Source organism: Platichthys flesus, chromosome 4, assembly GCF_949316205.1.
Source record: "Platichthys flesus chromosome 4, fPlaFle2.1, whole genome shotgun sequence".
Classification (NCBI taxonomy): Eukaryota; Metazoa; Chordata; class Actinopteri; order Pleuronectiformes; family Pleuronectidae; genus Platichthys; species Platichthys flesus.
In genome coordinates this window covers 4,284,627-4,303,101 of record NC_084948.1, presented here as the reverse complement: position 1 = coordinate 4,303,101, position 18,475 = coordinate 4,284,627, and positions in this window count along the sequence as shown.

Below are 18,475 nucleotides of genomic sequence, written 5' to 3'. Positions count from 1 at the left end.
CTACTCGTTTGGGCTTACCAGGTCTATCCGGAAATTTCCCCCACTCCCTGATCCAACTCACAAGCAGATGGTGGTCGGTTGACAGTTCCGCCCCTCTCTTTACCCGAGTGTCCAAAACATGCGGCCTCAGATCAGATGACACGATCACAAAATCGATCATTGATCTTCGGCCTAGGGTACTCTGGTACCAGGTACACTTATGAGCACCCTTATGTTCGAACATGGTGTTTGTTATGGATAATCCATGGCTAGCACAGAAGTCCAATAACAAACGACCGCTCGGGTTCAGATCAGGGAGGCCGTTCCTCCCCACCACGCCTCTCCAGGTGTCTCCATCGTTGCCCACGTGGGCGTTGAAGTCACCCAGCAGAAGTACGGAGTCCCCTACTGGAGCCCCATACAGGACTCCATTCAGGGTCTCCAAGAAGGCCGAGTACTCTGAACTGCTGTTTGGTGCATACGCACAAACAACAGTCAGAGTTTTCCCCCCTACAACCCTTAGGCGCAGGGAGGCGACCCTCTCGTCTACCGGGGTAAACTCCAACACCGCGGCGCTCAGCCGGGGATTTATGAGTATCCCCACACCCGCCCGGCGCCTCACGCCCTTGGCAACTCCGGAGAAGAATAAAGTCCAACCCTTATCCAGGAGTACGGTACCAGAGCTGAGACTGTGAGTGGAGGTAAGCCCCACCAGATCTAACTGATAGCGCTCCACCTCCCTCACAAGCTCCGGTTCCTTTCCCCACAGCGAGGTGACGTTCCACGTCCCCAGAACCAGCTTCTGCCGCCCGGGTCTGGTCCGTCGAGACCCCTGACCTTCGCTGCCACCCATGTGGCTGCGCACCCGACCCCAACGGGTCTTCCCACAGGTGGTGGGCCCATGAGATGAAGAGAGGGGGGGTGCCACGTAGTTTGTTCGGGCTATGCCCGACCGGGCTCCGTGGCAAACCCGGCCACCAGACGCTCGCCATCGAGCCCTCCGTCTGGGCCTAGCTCCAGACGGGGGCCCCGGGCTTCCTCCGGGCTGGGTCCCATCTCCTCTTTTATCGATATTCATTGAGGGTTTTTGAACCATTCTTAGTCTGGCCCCTCACCTGAGACCACTCTGCCATGAGAGACCCTACCAGGAGCACAAGGCTCCAGACAACACAGCCCTCAGGTTCACAGGGACACACAAACCTCTCCACCACGATAAGGTGACGGTTCAAGGAGAGGTGGTCCCATTTTAACATGATTCAATATTCATAGGCCCGCTGTGCAAATGACAGTGAGGATAAGAGCTCTCTCTTTTACCTGCACCGTATTAAATTTAAAGACATATTTTTCAGTGATTAACTATGATAAAAAAAAAATTATCCAAGCACCAACTGCTTTTATTTCACATAATTGACACTCATAAAACTTCTTGTTTACATCTTAAACAGAGCAGAATATCTGCTATTGAAACATTCAACACTAAATGACAGTGACTGTACGATTTCCTCTGTCTCTTTTATACAATAGACTGCGAAGCCCACATACTGTGGCTTCTGTATCATCCATCTGACTTCTGAAGCATGGCCTCTAAGTAGATCAATATTGCTCTAATACCTCATTACTTTGTGTGTTCGACTTGTAGGCACAATGCCAGCTGAATATCAGGGCAGTGTACCGAGGTGAATGGCAGTGATCACAACACAACTCCTATTCAACTGGAATTTCAATTAAGAAAAAGGTTCACATTTTCAAGACTGTAAGCAGAATGATTATCTTGAAAAGTATACATTCTATCAGCTTTGCACTGGGCATGTGTATTGCTATGGGTTCAAGGAAGTGTGATGTATAATGATATACAATTTGGACACACTATTAATAAAATATGTGTTTTTTAAATAGAATAAACTGGCAAACAGCATCTTGCCGTCAGTGGGGATGGAGCAGTGTGTCTTACAGTCAGACTGGTGGCCCAAATCAACAGCAGATCATTATGATAATCTGATCATATATAATTCACTATATTGGACTGACATTAACATTCTACTCTCATCATGGCAATATTATTTATAGAATGACTTCCTACTCAGCAATTTGTCTGCAAATTAAAATCACAATGTTTGTTTTGTTGCTGCAGTGCTTTATTTTGAGCGGAGTAACTGGGCTTTTATTTTGAACAGTTTTAAACTGGGATTTAAAGGTTGTGTTGATACTTAACTGAAAAATAACAGCAGTTAACCATGTTGAATTCAGTAGCTTGTGTGTTGTTTTATTTTTTTTTTCAGGACCATGGACCATTAGGAGTTGAAATAAGTTTGAAATACCCTCAAACTTTGGATTTATTGGTTGTCACCCTATATGTTGGGCTTGGGTGTGATTTGTACCAGAGTAGAAGGTCAGGTTGTGACTTGTTAGATTCATCCCTCCCTTGCTTTGATTATATGGCATGCCCTATAATGATCAATTAGCTTTATGGAACGCTGTAGGGCTCAAACTGCTGCGGTCCTATGCAATAAGTGGGAAGCTGCCTTCAAATGTGCTTCTGACATTTCTCTCATGCATTTCTGGACCAATGCCCTCTACATAGGGTAGTTGAGTTTCAACACATGAATGTTTAGTGTCCCTCGCCTACCAATTACTTTCAATTGTAAACACAGAAAGATGAAAAGCATGTGGCTACTGGAGTCTTGAGGAAGCCCTTAGCTATGCCATGCATTGTATTTAAAATGGGGATATGGAACCAGCCAGTGCAAAAACTTGTTTCAATGTGCAGTGTACCTGAGGGATCGAATAAGGCTTGCCAGGACAAAATTGGTGCAAGCTTTCCATGGTTGCACATTGCTGGCAGTCACCAACCAGGAATCCTCCAAAATATTTCCTCTCCTTGTCCAAATCAATAGGGGGCACAACTTTAAATGCAAATTGCACAGTCCATGCATATTCTCTGTGACAGCAAATGGCAAAATGATGGTCTGTTAATGGGCTTGGATCTTCACACCGATGCTCTTTTTATCCCTGCGCAGCTGTGCATGGAGGAGGTCTGTCAGGTAGCTTTATGAATTCTGTCTACTAGACTGACCCAGTATTGCTTTGCATTCTGTGAGGCATCCAACATTGTCTGGCATTTTTTTAGCGGAATGGCAGCAACTCATCGCTGCTTCCTGGGAGGCTTTACATGTCATTCTGCTGCCAGAGACAGTTTAGCAGTCCATGGCTATAATGACTCGGTCCCCGCTGCCTTTAAGGAATCTATTTTGAAACTCAGTCTAGGCAGCCAATACACAATCGTTCAGGTAGGTTTTAATACCTTCTAAGTTTGCATATATAAAGAAATTACTCACAAAACAGCTATTTGCTTAATGTTAATCGTGCCTGAGTCCATTAGAGCACTTCCTTTGAGAAACTGCTGTCACAGCTTTCTCTCTCTGTGTTTGACATCGGTGACACATTCCTTTGCAGCATTGATTTGATCAGTAGGAAAATCGTTTCAGTTCAGTAAATAAAGGGATGGATGTAAACACAGAGACCTTGAAACATGTCCTCATGTAGCACAGCATTAAAAGTAATATCAAAGTTCATACCAGCACCCCAAGACTGATTTTAAAAATGTAATATGTTTCCGCTTTCCTTTTTAACACAAATGTCAAAAGAACAGATATAAAGGAGGGTAAAGAAAAGTTTAAAGAAAAGATGGAGCATGGGGAGGGGTGATAATGGATAAAAGGCGTGACCTTGATTACCCTGTACGTCCATTTAATAAAAAGTGTTTTGTCTAATCAAGCAGTAAACCTCTCATCTGACCCACAAGTCTGCTGTCTCCATCACTCGCCTCCCCCTTGACACACACACCAATAATCAATCATACCGGTACAAGCACACGCACATTTCCCCATAACATCCATGATAATCTAAACCATCATTTGTGGTTGATTATCTGATATCGCGAGCCAGCATCACAAGCTTCAACTCTCCAGCAATCTCTGACATCTGTCACAAATTGCTGCTAATCAATCAGTGTAAGGCCAAGTTCAATTGAGTAAAGAACTGTGCTGCTCTCCAAGGTTAAACACTACAAGGGTGACGGGGATCAGAGGTGGTTTGATTTCCTGCTGAAGGTGTACACAGTCAACCAGTGTGCTGGGTGTCCTTCTGTTGGACTGAGCAGCTGTTTCCACAGAGATAAGACTTAATTAGTCACACTTAGCTTTACAAGTTAAACAGTTTCCTGTGGCCTTTCAGCAGCCTCTGACAAAAACCATCACAATTCTCCTTTCCCCCCTCAGGATACTTTGAAACAAAAAATACACATTTGATGAATGTATATAAATAAATAATATATTACTAGGAATCAGATAATGTTGGGAAACCAAAAACAGTGCAGCTCTGCAGAGCATCCATTTAGAAGGCCAACATGTCTGTTTAAGCTTTTAACTAGCCTAATTACAATGTCCATCTGCAGGAGACCACTCATTTGGTAAAGTGGGTTGAATCAATATGCTTTATAGATTATCTGTTCAGCTGCATGGCCTCAGCATCACTATAGACCTCCACTATAGCTAAAAAGGGCTTGTTTAGCTCTTTCAACCTGAGCAAGGCAGCGGGAGAGACAAAGGGATCCCTGAGGGTACGAGGATTGACTGTTTGTCTTTGGTTCATAAAACAATCAATATGGTACTGCAGGAAAGTGTTCCAAAGGGCCAACATCAAGTTCAGTGTCCATTGAAAAGAAAGGTAAAGAGCTAAACACTGAAAACTCTGTACACATACATGTAGAAAAGTCCTACATAGTCTAAATGTCCCAGAGGAATGTGAGATGCTGGAAATAATGCTCACTGATCTGTATGCACGGTGCAAGGCACACTCTCCTGCTGAGATTCCAGCAAAAAAGAGACAAACATGGTCACAAACGACACAGGGGTTATTAGTTGCACTGAAGTTATTCTCTGTGCAGTAACATCCATTTAGTTACTATATGATTATGATGTCAGGAATGGACAGCATCATCCTTTGTCTGTTAAAAAATGCATTATAAAGTTCAGCTGAGGCTAATACGAGGTATCTGAGCACAAAATACACCCTTTGAGTTTCCAGGCACAGTGTCATATTTGCTGAGCTGTCATTTTGCTGTCACACTGCTGAGTAAGTCTGCACCATACCCACTTGGTTTGTCAAAGTCAAGCCTGTTGAGGACTCACGTTAACTTCAGCAGCGCTTTAAAATGCACTTTTGCAGAATATGGATTTCTCCTCTGCATCTCATAAAACTCAATATGTGACTGTAAATTTGACCACAGGGGTTATCTATGCAAGCAGCTCATTGTGACCCACAGCTAGGTTTCACTGTGAGGCGACCTTTCAGGGCCAGAGTCCGATGGGAGGAACAGAGGGAGTCAGGCGGTGTAGTGGTTCTCCAACTGGCACAACTGACTGGGGATCCCCCTCATTAGTATAACACCAAAAAAACATAATTAATTGACAGAACCATGGTCCAAAACATAGTTTTTGACTCATTTGTGCAATTTAGACATTTGTTGACATACGTACATCTTGTCATCCTGTCAGCATCACCTACGTGTGCTTCTATCTATCTATACCAGTGATTCTCAAATGGGGGTACGCGTACCCCTGGGGGTACTTGAAGGTGCTCCAGGGGGTACTTGAGATTTTTTTTATATATAATTAAAATTAGCATCAATTCAAAAATCCTTGAAAAATTGTAATTTAACAAATATTCAATAAAATATTAGTGTAAGTTCATGAACTAAATTTTATATTCAGTAGGCTTTTCAATTTAATTATCCTAAAAAAACAGAGTCTCCCCCATACCGATGGTTTGACCCAACCTGGCACACGCCACCTGTCATCACCTGTCATCACCCTGCCTTGAAAACCTCAACAATGGAGTAGAGTTGAAGTGCAGCAGCAATGCTGCTGAAACACGGAGGGACAAGTACCAAAGAAGGCGAAACCAGAGCAGAGAGTCTTCCCTAAACAACACCGTGAGAGCTTGTGCCTCTTCGAAGGGGCGCTAATGATTCATAACAAGAAGTCCGCGTCTCTACCGGTACCCTTTCAAAATAAAAGCATGTAATACAAAAGCGGAAATGAAATTGTATGACCTTAAAGCGAGCAAATATTTCACAATAAAATAACAGAAAGACACTTCAACAATATTAACAATAACATAGATTGGGTTATTTACACTTTTTGTTTTTTTCTGTGGGGAGAGATTAGCCAACAGTGGCATTAAGCCACCACATCTTCAGCGGTATCTCCAGACAAAACATGAAAGTCATGTTGATAAGCCACCTGAGTTTTTTAAGAGGAAACTTTCTGAATTCAGGTCATCTCAAGACACAATGCGAAAAGCCTCCCTGAAAACAAAAGGAAACAAGCTACCTGTCAGTATTCTTTTCGATCCTTAAAGAAGATATTTTAAGATGATAAATATTAAAAAAATATGTTTTGAGCTAATCTTTTATTTAAAACTAAGTTAATGATTTATTTTTTGGGAAGAAGTGTTTAGCTATAATTAAGTTCATGAGTTCAGTTTGAGAACATATCTTTATTATGATCCCAAAAGAGGTCACTTTAAGTTGATAATTATTTTGAGGTGCACAAATCTTTATTTATATTGAGAAAACAATAAAAGTCTTTAGTTATTTTTATATCTTTTTAATTCAAAACAGTTCAAGAGAGACCACTTCAAATGAGCAATGTTATGGACATTGATGGAGTTTTAAATTTGAATGTGTCTTGTTACAAGGATTAATGAATCACATTACATCTTTCTTTCAACCAAAAATGCTTTGCGCTGGTTAGGGGGTACTCGGCAGAATTTTTTCAAAAGGTTGAGAACCCCTGATCTATACAATGATTAGTTTGTAGATGGGTGTACACTTTATACCATTGTGTCATTGATTTAGTTATTTGTTATGGTCTTCACTCACTTTTTGAATTAAGTGCATGGAAATGTTGTCTGCTATTTGAATGGAGAAATTGAGTGAAGAAAGTTGAATTGGTTGCCACTGTGGTCTCATTAAAGTATTTCTACCAACAAAAATGAGGATCCTTGTTGTTCAAATTGTAGAGGCAGGCAATTCTGTGAGTTACTTCCACTTTTCTTCTTCTTTCATTGTTCAATTTGTCAAAATTTTCTGCAAGGAAATCTGAAAAATCAAAAAATAAGCAAATAAATAAAGGGGTTCAGTTTGATCTAGACAGACACCAACTTCTTAATTTGGGTTTGTTGGTATGGAGAGGTCCACGGCACCTTTCACACCTTGCAACGTGCAGTATTTCTAGTTTAGTCATATTTGCTCTCAGATGCTTTCACAAAGTATACCACAATATAACTGGTTCTAAAAAAAAACAGTTATTTTAAAGTTATCAGTCTAAAGCTAACTCCCAATAAGTGTTCCCTCTTTAAAATAATGAACTTATTGCATCTCATTCCAATAAGTGGCTAAGAGCTCTGAACAAATCATAAAAGAAGTTCAAACACTGTCACAGAGGATCCTAGATATTAAAGCTATTACTTCAGAAAGTCGTGATTTGAATATTTGCATCGGGCTACATCCCATTCTTATCTCACACAGTTCACAATAGGTCACTTGATGAGTTCACATATTATTAATGAGATGGGTGAGCCTTTCACTCAGTCGCAGTTTCTACATTGTAAGAGGACTGGATGACAGACAGACTTTAATCTTCACAATCCCCACGTGCAAATGAGGCCCTGTCTTCGTTGAAGTGAAGAATGATGACTCACACAGGGAGGTGGTAGAAAAGGAGAGCAATTTTTGCATTGGCTTCTGCTGTGAGTTCAGTATACGAATGTAAAAGAAGGAACAAGGTTTTGAATCAGACACCTGGAATCGGCCTGTCAGGGTCATATCACAGGATTGGAGAGTCTGACATGTTGAAATGTGGCTCAAACACCTGCCGCAGAACTTCATCATGACACAGCCATCCCTGCTTAGAGCCATTTAGCTGTGCACAGGTCATCCACCACTGCTCCTTATTACACCAAACTCTATATAACAATCATTATAATAACTGGTTGTGGGTTGGCCTCACTTGACAATCTGGACTGACTCAGATATTTCTCCATGCTTGTCAGCTAGCTCGCTGGCTATTAAGCCAATCAATGCAACAGCAGGTGCAGCTCCTAATGGAAGTGACAGATGATGCCATGACAGATTGACACTGCGAGACATGATCATATCAGAGTTTCTGTTTGCCCAAAGCTAACCTAGGTGGAAGTAATGGACGTGAACTTTTTGTAACTCATAGCTAACTACTTTGAGGACCTGCGGGCAGAGGATTGTAGGTCCTCAAACCTAAACAAGATTATTCCCCTAAACATAAACAAGATGTGTTTGTGCCTATACCAGCCAAACAGTGAGAGATCCATAAACTTAACAACATGTCAATCGTTGTGACCCTGACAACACTGGTCCAGTATGTATGCATCAGTAGGGGCACTATTTCCATGCTCCCATGGGTCCTATTATAGTGTAGTTACAAACCAACTACAGCACATGGAGTTTTTAAATATAATCACATTTTATGTAAAATGCAAAACAATGCTAACATACAATAACTTATCAATACATCCAGTAGTTAAGATATATGTTATTAATTTGGATTCCATGTTTGTGTCCGATGATGAACATGAGTCCAACATTAAATCAAAAACAAGATATTTAATGAATACTTTGAATATTAAATGATGAAATAAATTGATTTCCAAAAATATAGCAAAGAAACACTCAGCCGTGCATGAAATAACATTGTAGGTCAATAGCGGTAATTTTTGACCCATGTTGTGCCTTAGAAGGGGTTTGCATAGCTTGTGTATCAAAGGGTTAAAAGCAGTGGCCTGCTATGACTGAACATGAGGGACCCCACCAGAGGAGTCAGAAACCAGACAACAAAACAATGAGCTTAAACTCGCCAAACAGCTGAGCTAAGCCCACGGGTGTTGCAAATCCAGGTGTTCATTCTATATATGTTCAGCTATAAGAGCAACCACTGTCACACTGTCATGTGATACATTATTATTACCAGTTATTAGCTATAGCCTTTTTTATTGCACATGCTTTTCCAACATCCACCGTGACAGCAAAATGAAGCCTGTGACCAGGGGACTCAAACTGATCCCTTGAATCCCTTGATGCTGTTATCTAAACCTGCTGGTGGGCAGGGGACTCTACTATGAAGCAGCTATTAGCAGAGTAAGAACAACAGCCATTAAGCAGAGCTTTGTTTGTGGTTGTATTTCAGAAAATGGTCAAAACAACAAGTTCCGGGCAGACTCAGTTGTACTTGCTGAGTAGATCAGTTTTAACTGTTTGCAGGTAGGAGCAGAACAAAGAGAAGCACCCCCAGTGAGGAGTCTGATTGAGGGCAGCAGCTATCTACCGGTCTGTGCCAACTAGCAGAGATGACCTTCAGCACATCATCAAGCAAAATAACTTATTTTACCTTGCTGTGCTGTGCTGAAGATAACCATGTGCACCAGGTCAATGTGGCTTGATTGGTTGCAGTTGCTCATGTCTCGGCTGCGGGGATGAAATGAAAAACTACATTCCAGTGACACGACATTGAGGTAGGGTCTCTTGGGGGCCGGTTAAAGAAAAATTGGAATGATGTGCGGTGTAAATACAAGTGCCAGATTCTGACTGAACAATTAACTACCTCTGAAACAAACTTGAGCTGAACCCATAACTCTTCTTCATCTGTGGACATCAGTGAGGTCATGGAAACTGCACTCCGCTCTACATCAGCCAATCGGCTTGCTGCTCCCTCACTGCGAGGGCCAGCTAGCCCCTCAACACAATCCTGACTGTTTGAAGGAGAGAGTTTACTGCAGGCTTAAGACAAATGTCTTCACTTTGGTTAAGAATATGACGTCTAATAACCATCATCAACTCTGTTGTTTATATAAAAATATAAGTGCTGTCAAACGATTCAAATATTTAATCGCGATTAATCGCATTTATGTGATAGTTAACTCAAAATTAATCGCGAGAAAAAATTTCTATTCAAAATGTCCCTTCACTTTTTTTTTTTTCATTGCCTTCAGGGCAATGGTGCAACTTGGGTGTCATCTGAGATCCTGTATCCTTTGTCACTGACAGAAATGAACATAGTAACATAAATACTTGGTGAAAAGGGCTCTTTTATATTGAAGTCAGTGAATCATTTGCTCCTGTGTTGGTAATTGGAACATAATGCATTATGAACCATCTGGTTACTGTCCATATCAACATGCAAAAGTGGATTGGCTTGCTTTGTGAAAATTATTTATTTTATTGAAAAACAACATTGCCAAACAGGGCGGTACAAAATAAAATCATAAAGTGCACAATTCAGGTAAACAACGAATAAGTAGAGACGGATAAAGCACTTTTGCCGAGCACGAGTATTATACGAGTAATACGAGTCATTATCTGTGCTCGGACTGAATGAAAATCCTCACACAGCGTCACAGCGCTCCTCCCCTTCACACACCGCTCTGCTCACTCACTCACAGAACAGCTCTCTGTCTCTCTCAGTCACTCAGGTTCGCGGGTCTTTTCGGTTAACGTTTAGGGTTTCTTCAGCTTGAAGTTTGTTTTTATTTCAGTTTGTACTTTCTTATTAACCAGTAGAGTTCTGTTAAACGTGGGTTCGTTCAGACGTGGTGCTGGTAGAAAGCGACTCGCGTTGCGTCTCTGCCTGTCGGAGATTTTTTTTTTTTTTAAACATTTTTTTTTTTTTACTTCACGCATTAAGTGTCTGACTACTCTCTAGCGTCTGGCCTCTCTCTCTCTCTCTCTCTCTCTCAGTTGGCTCTAACCAGTTTTATTTTACTTCACGCACTGAGTGTCTGACACATTCTAGGTAGTAGTGGTATTAAAAATATTACAAATTAAGTCTCTCTCTCTCTCTCTCTCTCTCTCTCTCTGCCATTCGTTGGAGTTTTTTTTTTTTTAAACCGTCAGTTGGCTCTAACCAGTTTTATTTTACTTCACGCACTGAGTGTCTGACACATTCTAGGTAGTAGTGGTATAAAAAATCTTACAAATTAAGCTACACACACACACTCTCCCCCTCTCTCTCTATGTCTCTCTCTTACTCACTCAAACACACACTCACACACACACACACACACACACACACACACTCCCGGGTTAAATCACACCCACTTCCGGGTTAGGCCCCGCCCACTCCGAGTATGGATACGGATACAGATAATTCATATGGTTAACAGATACAGATACAGATACAGTTAATGCTATACTCGCTCATCCCTAGTTATCAGTGAGACAACTTTGTGTTCTATGTTCCACTCTCCAGCTACTTTCATAAAGTGCTCTGCAACAGCGTTAGAGAAGTGCCTCTCTTGTCTTCATAACAGTCAAAGCATAAGACTCTAGTTTCCACTGGGGATCAAAGAAATGGGCTGTGACCCCGAGGTAGTTGTGATTACTGAGTGACGTCCAGTAATCACCAGTGAGCACGACTGCTTTTGTCTTCTCCAATGCCTGCTCTACCTTAGCTTTCTCAGTTTCGTGCAACTTCTGAACGTGGCTTGTAATTATGGCTCTCGATGGCAATTCGTAGGTCCAGTCGTTGGATGCGATGCGTATGATATCAGCTAAACCCTCGTCCTCAACAACGTTAACAGGCCTACACGCAGTACTCACCCATGTGTTTCTGTCGGAAGTCATCCATTCTTGTCTGGCTATGACGGGGGGGGGGGGCGGGGGGGGGCAGAGAGTTTGCATCAGCTGTGTGCTTGGCCATCAAGTGGTATCTGATACTGGATAGCTCAGTTCACAATGACAAAAGACACAGACCTCTTTGGTCTTGTCAAGGGAACCATCGGACAACTTTTTGAAAATAAACTTTCCATTCATAAGCTTTTTATCGTCCATTTCACCGTATCACGCTCACCATCCATTCAAAACCGTAACGTTAGCCTGCCGCTGTCTGCCGACTTCCGGTCTAGCTAGATCACGCCGGATCTAGCTAGACCGGAAGCTGTAGTTTTCTAAGGCTACTAGTTGTTGCAACAGCAAGTGAAAAGAACTACACAGACTATAAGTCATATGTATAAGTTATATATATATATAGATATATTACATTTGTGTAATTATTTCCGTTTTATGTTGAGGTCATAAGGTTTTCTCCTTGAGGGTTAATGGACAGTATTGTTCCAAGTCAAATCTTATTAGTCCTGAAACTATGCTAATCTGCTCAGGAAACTATGTGGGTGAATAAATTCACCTTCAAAACATCCTACATGCTCGCTCACTTTGTCTTTTTCCTAGCTCTTCTCCTGTGGTATCATTTTTCAGCTAGCTGCCGTCCTCCAGCAGTTCCACCACCTGCCGTGAGGAGAAAAAAAGCAAATCTATCCAGACTCGTACTGTCATGAGGGAACATACTCAATATTTAATATGTCCACACAGGAAACATGTGAGGACCCAGCAATGTGCAGGTCCTGTGTGAGAAAAGGGGCTTCTGTGCCGCTGATTACTCTCAAGCTGCCGTGTGTCTTTCATTGTTCCTCTGGGATGAGTGTGACTTTCTGCTGTCCTATAACAGGCAACTCACATTCACAACAAGCAGATGGTTCACAGTGAGACTGTCCTACTCCTCTGCATAAAGGTCTATGTGTCAACAAACACACATAACACCACACACACAGACACAGACACACCATCTTATATATGGGGAAAGTTTGTACATTGTACCTGATTTGCACAGTATCAGCAGCAGAGGTGACAGCATTTCTCCTTAAAAATAGACTTGTTCTCTGTAAGGAACCCATTTTTCCAAGGAAAAACTATGCCCTTTGTTTCTATATTTCTTTATAACTGACTTTTTTTTGGTGTCGAGGTGCCTTTTTTCTTCGCAACTGGAGCATCGGTTGCCTGACTTTTACGAATCAGAAACTTGTCCATAGTTGTGTTTGTTTGCTGATACAGTGTGTGTGATGTTAATAAAGTTCTAATTGCAATGTTGTGGTCTTGTGAGCGTGTTTGTATGTGTGGACAGCACAGAATAGTATTCAAGTGCTGGTGTTTTATTTGTTGACACACGATGGATGATTGAAGATGTAAAGGTAGGTGTTAAGGAGAAAAGGGCTAGCTGCAGTTGGAAGAGGTTAGCTAGCTAGAAGGCTAGCTCTTGGGGTTATAAGCTTTCTAAAAAGACTGTGGAGCAAATCACTCCTTAGATTAGGCTACTAATAGGCCTGCTGTAAGTGCAGGAAGGTATTACTTAGTGTAAGTGTAGAAAGGAGTGAGTCTTTAAAAAGACTGTTTATGAAGCAATTGAATATCTGAATGATAGAAGAAACAAGAGCAATCGCAGAAAACTCTGCAGGGTGTCGTCTCAGTGAGGGTGAGCGCTGACCATGCCTGCAGTTACTTTTATACTTGGAAGCGTACGCGCAACTCGCGTTCAAATGATTACACTCCTCTTTTGATTGGTGGATCAGGAACAAAACAGTATTTGATTGGTCTGTATCAGGCCAGCCCCTTGCTGGCCTGACACAGGGCCAGCAAGGGAGCTTTCACTAACCAGTGACAGGTCGGCGGTCCTTTTTTTTTTTTCTTTGTTTCTGTCTGTGTCATCAAGAGCTGAGTAGTTTGTATCGCGAACCAGCTCACAAGTACTTGATAAGCATTCATCGATACCTATACTGGCGTAATATAAAATATAGTTCTTGCAGTGGAAACATATTTTCCATCTGATTTTGTGCTTTGATTGCTCCATTGTTATCTCAAACTATTTTGCAACTTCTCTGTGTGATTGCCACATAACTGAGACACATACTTAAGTTCACTGGTTGTAACAAACAGACTAAAGCTGATGGTAACAAAATTGCCCTATTGGTGGCACTAAAGGAAAATTAAAGGCAACAATGAAAAGATTAGAGGGAGAGGAAATTCTGCATTTCATGGACCTTCATCCAATAGTTGTTGTTTCTTTCAGAATCTAAAATCTTTTTGATGGTGCTAAAGGAAAGGGCAGAGGATCAATAGAATAAGCAGGATTCATTGATTAGCAACAATGAATGTCTGTACAAAATGTGGTTTTGTGATTTCTTCCAACATAAGTGAAACAAAATCTGTTGGACGGGTACAGACAGGGGAGCAGAGCGGCTGTAGGGACTCGTCTTTCAGGCACCAGTTGTACACGTTCAAAATTACATCACAATTCATCTTGTAGCTATTGAGATATTTCAGTTTGGACCAAAGGAGTGAAGCAAACCAGGGACTCTACAACACATCAACATTTCCTCCCTCAAATTCAAAACACTGGAATGGATAACAACAGTGTTATTAATGCTATACATGCCTTATCTTTGAAAAGTTATATAATATTTTACTCAGCACATACCAATACACTTAGGTAACAATTCTGTAATCTGCTTGTACTTTTGTACCTTATCATTTCTATTAGGGGATACAAAGGGAAGTGGTAAACAGGAACCTTACTGCTCGCCATTACTACGGAGGCTTGTCATGTCTGATGGTATAAAATAATGATTCAATTAGACTTTTTAGCCTCTGCCTTGAACCTATTCAGGGTAATTTCATATTATGCCCCTTTGGGTCACAGCCTTATGGGACTCTACAGCGTGATATAATTTGGTTAACTAAGGAATAGCTGCTACAGATTCACACAAAAAGCTACTCTCATGATTGCTATCCTCTAAAATACATTTGTAGAAATTACTGTATCTTAGAATAAATAAATCAGAAGAGCAAATGTGGCACTGTATACTATGCTGATACTATACAGTGTTTGTATTGTGGAGCTTTAGCTGTATTCATAGACACTGCCCTGACACATCTACTGTATGTGCTGCTGCTCGTAGAAAGTACTGCCTCAGTAATCAGTTAATTATCTGGTCTGACACAGATCATGATTAAATGTGTTGATGCCAGATTTTTGTTTTGACTTTCATTTTCTGCTGCTACACTTTATTATAAAACAATCCGGAACTTCTCCACTCTGCTACTTTCTCTGCATTAAGAATTTTGTAAACATTTAATCAGCCCAGGATGGACTCTATTTCTGCACAATCGATAACAGGGCGCTAGCTGCATTCCATTCAGTCCATTGGCTCGTCTATTCTGGCCACAGGCTTTCAGAATGAGACAGGAATCTCAATAGTGTGGCTCTGCGCATACATTCAGAGAAACAAATAACTGGTAATCATGTATGCCTCTTGTCTTTCCTTTAGCATGTGTTGTGTAATGTTCTTGCCATTGTGTTGCGTAAAGAGACATAACAGGGAAATTGTCCGTGGAAGAGAAAGATAAATGTGGCCTCGTTCCTCTGTGAAACTCCGATACAGGGAGGAAGGGCCCACAGATTTTTCACTAAGGTTAGACACCCATGTGCACACACATATTCATGCACACTCACACGCACCCACACACATACAGTTTCCTTTGAATTTATAGCTCATAACAACTGATGCCAAGGGCGAATGAGTCATGTATTCTGGACTGCAGGAGGATGAAAGTATTTCCACGCCTCAAACCACCATGAAAAGACGGTTTTAAGTCTGATTTGAAGCTGAAACTATAAAAGATGGGGGAACCACATTGTGCAAAGAGTGAGAGACTCCTTGGGTTCAAAACCTTTTTTAATAACCAATACTCTCACACATGCAGGCACCTTAGCTGAATTTTCTTAATTTCTGTATTTTTCTTTTCCCACCACATGAGCTTTGGCTTTTATTGGGGTCTGATGACCTCAAATAAGCCAAGACCCTCTGTTCTCATACTGACGATTTTAAGGTCAGTCGAGTATCTTCAGGACTGTGAGAGATGCTGTAGAAAGACTGACAGTGATCCTACTAAAGTCTGTCTGCACTCTTCTATAACATGTGACTGGAGTCCAGCAAAAGTCATTCTTCTCTACAGGTTTACAGCTGCAGAGCAACAGCCTGAGTGTTTTATAGTCTCGTATCTGCTCTTGCCCCTGTGGTAACAAACAGCCTCTCTTAGAACTGATACGTATCCACAAAAAAAGTCAATGAATGCAGTGTGGCTTGGGGCTGAGATTGAGTCCCAAGATTGTATTAAAAAAATTATGAAATAAAAAAGGTGTGTACCTTTTTGCTTTAGACATCTCTGCTAACGAAAATGGGTAATTCTGAGGTGGAAAAGTGTAGCTTAAAAACTGTTGGCTAATAGAAAAAATATTTCGTAAAAAAGTCATCGACACCTCACTTCTTTAGATTTTAACCAAAATCATCAGTTTCCACTCAATCTATGGTGTTAAACACAAACATTGTTTAACATTGAAATGCTAATTATGCATGTCCATTAGAAGTGTGGCCAATAAACAAAAGAAAAAAGAGACGTTTCACAAAAACATTCCATTTCCTGCCTTAAAACACAGTGCTCTGCTTCAGTTTAAGTGTCTTTGTCTTAGACAGCTGAGAAATGACAAGTGAGTCTGTCACAGACACCTGACACTGATGAAGTGTGTTACCTTTCCCTACAATCACTATTATGGAACGGCCACATTCATCAACAACTTAGTGGAAATGCACAAAATTGTTTATCAGCATTAGTGACTGATGGCAAGTTACTTAACCCTTGTGCTGATAACTGATACCACCCATGCTATTTAATTATGTTGCTTAGCAGCATGCTGTGCCTTTGTAAAGTCCTTGTGGTAGTGTACTAGTAGCAATCAAACAGAGTTGGTAGGAGCATTACGCTGTCCCACTGGAGCAGGACATTATTTGATGGATGCACATATAAACATTTATGCATTAAGATCATACGATTGTGGACATTTCTGTCTCACAGTCTCTTCCTCCCCCTGCGCTACGTCCCCTCTTTGAAGTGTGATCTTATTTGTTTGTTAATGTGGGATAACGTTGATCACAACAACACTAAACACAGTTTTAGTTTAGGAGAGATTCATGAACTTCAAATTTAAATCTAAGGTGAACAGACCGCAGCAGGATAGACAGTCCACAAATTATAAGTGATTCACATTGAGCTGTTAGTCTTTAATCTGAAGACATGAGCAGTGTGTCCATGCACCCTGAAGCTAAACTCTTCCAGCAGATAAACATTACGGAAGATAAAATGATTTTAAGCCACCAAGCATGATACTGATTTATATATGAGGGCTGACGCAGACTCATATACAGTATAAGCATTGCCCCTCCTCAGCCCACTCTCTCTCCCCTGCGAGCACACGGCTGCATTCTCACCTTTCAGACTGAAATGTCTTCACTTCACTCTGCTGAGTGACGGAACGGAGACTGGAGGAGATCTGAGGGGGCTGAAGGGCATGTTTGTGTCACTGCTATTAATCTGCAGGTCAAAATAGCTTCCTACAGTCCACTGGAGTGGATCATTGTAGCTGAGCAGCTCTGAGCTCCCGCACGCCCCGACACATCCCTCGCCAGCAAACAGACTAGGTGAAAAAATAAAGAGGATTAAACAAAAAGCAGGGGGGCTTATCTGAGCTCTGTGGAAGATGACATATATCATCACCAGACTGTTGATATAGAGACGAAGGGTGGAGCAGGAGAGGAGGGAGAGCAGTGGGGAGAGGATGGTGAACACGAGAGATGAGATGAAAAGGGCAAAGTGTGAGATAAAAACAATCAAGTGTTTTTAAGAAAGAAGGAATGTAAGAAAGAGAGAGAGAGAGCGACAGAGAGAGAGAGGTGTGAACACTGGCTTGTTGACGGCAGGCAAAGAGTTGGTCAAATATTATGTATTCAAGTTTGAATCTTTTTGCGGAAACACCTGTAGGGCCAATTGATTTCGGTTATTATTGCATCGAACAAATAATTAAAACCAAACTTATCAGGAAAATTATCTGACATGTATTTTTACTATTTACTTTGACCCATGTCCCATCCACTAAAAAGGAGGAGACTGGGTTAATGACCTATACTGCAGCCGGCTACCTCCGATTGAGACCATCTGGCTTCACTTTTGGCGAGCCCGCATGTCGTCCATCTTTATATACATACTTTGGATTTAATGCTGTCAGGACCAAAGACAATCATTAATAGAATTTGACATTTATTTGCCCCTTCTTGAGTGATGAGTGAGACTTTTTGCTGGAGGTGGCAGTAAAGATCAGCAGTTCACCACAAACTCAAGATTTAAAAGGTCCATTAAAATCCACAACATTACTTTGGGACTTCCCCATTAGTCTGTGATATAGTCACTAATGGAAGAAAGGGATTTCCCCCCCCCCCCTTTATCATTATCTTGATCAAAGTATTGGATGGATAAATCAACTGACAGATACTGCAGTAAGTACTTCAGAGAGTAATTCAACAGTTATGTGGATGATGGGAAAGAATTGCCGCTCAAATCCCAGAACTAAACACAAAGTAAAGACCCATACAGCTCTAGCTCGGCAGTCGTCTTCAGAGACAGAGATAACCCTGCAGCTAGCTGAAAATGACACCCGGCTGAAGATGCACAGCCCTACCCTCCTAC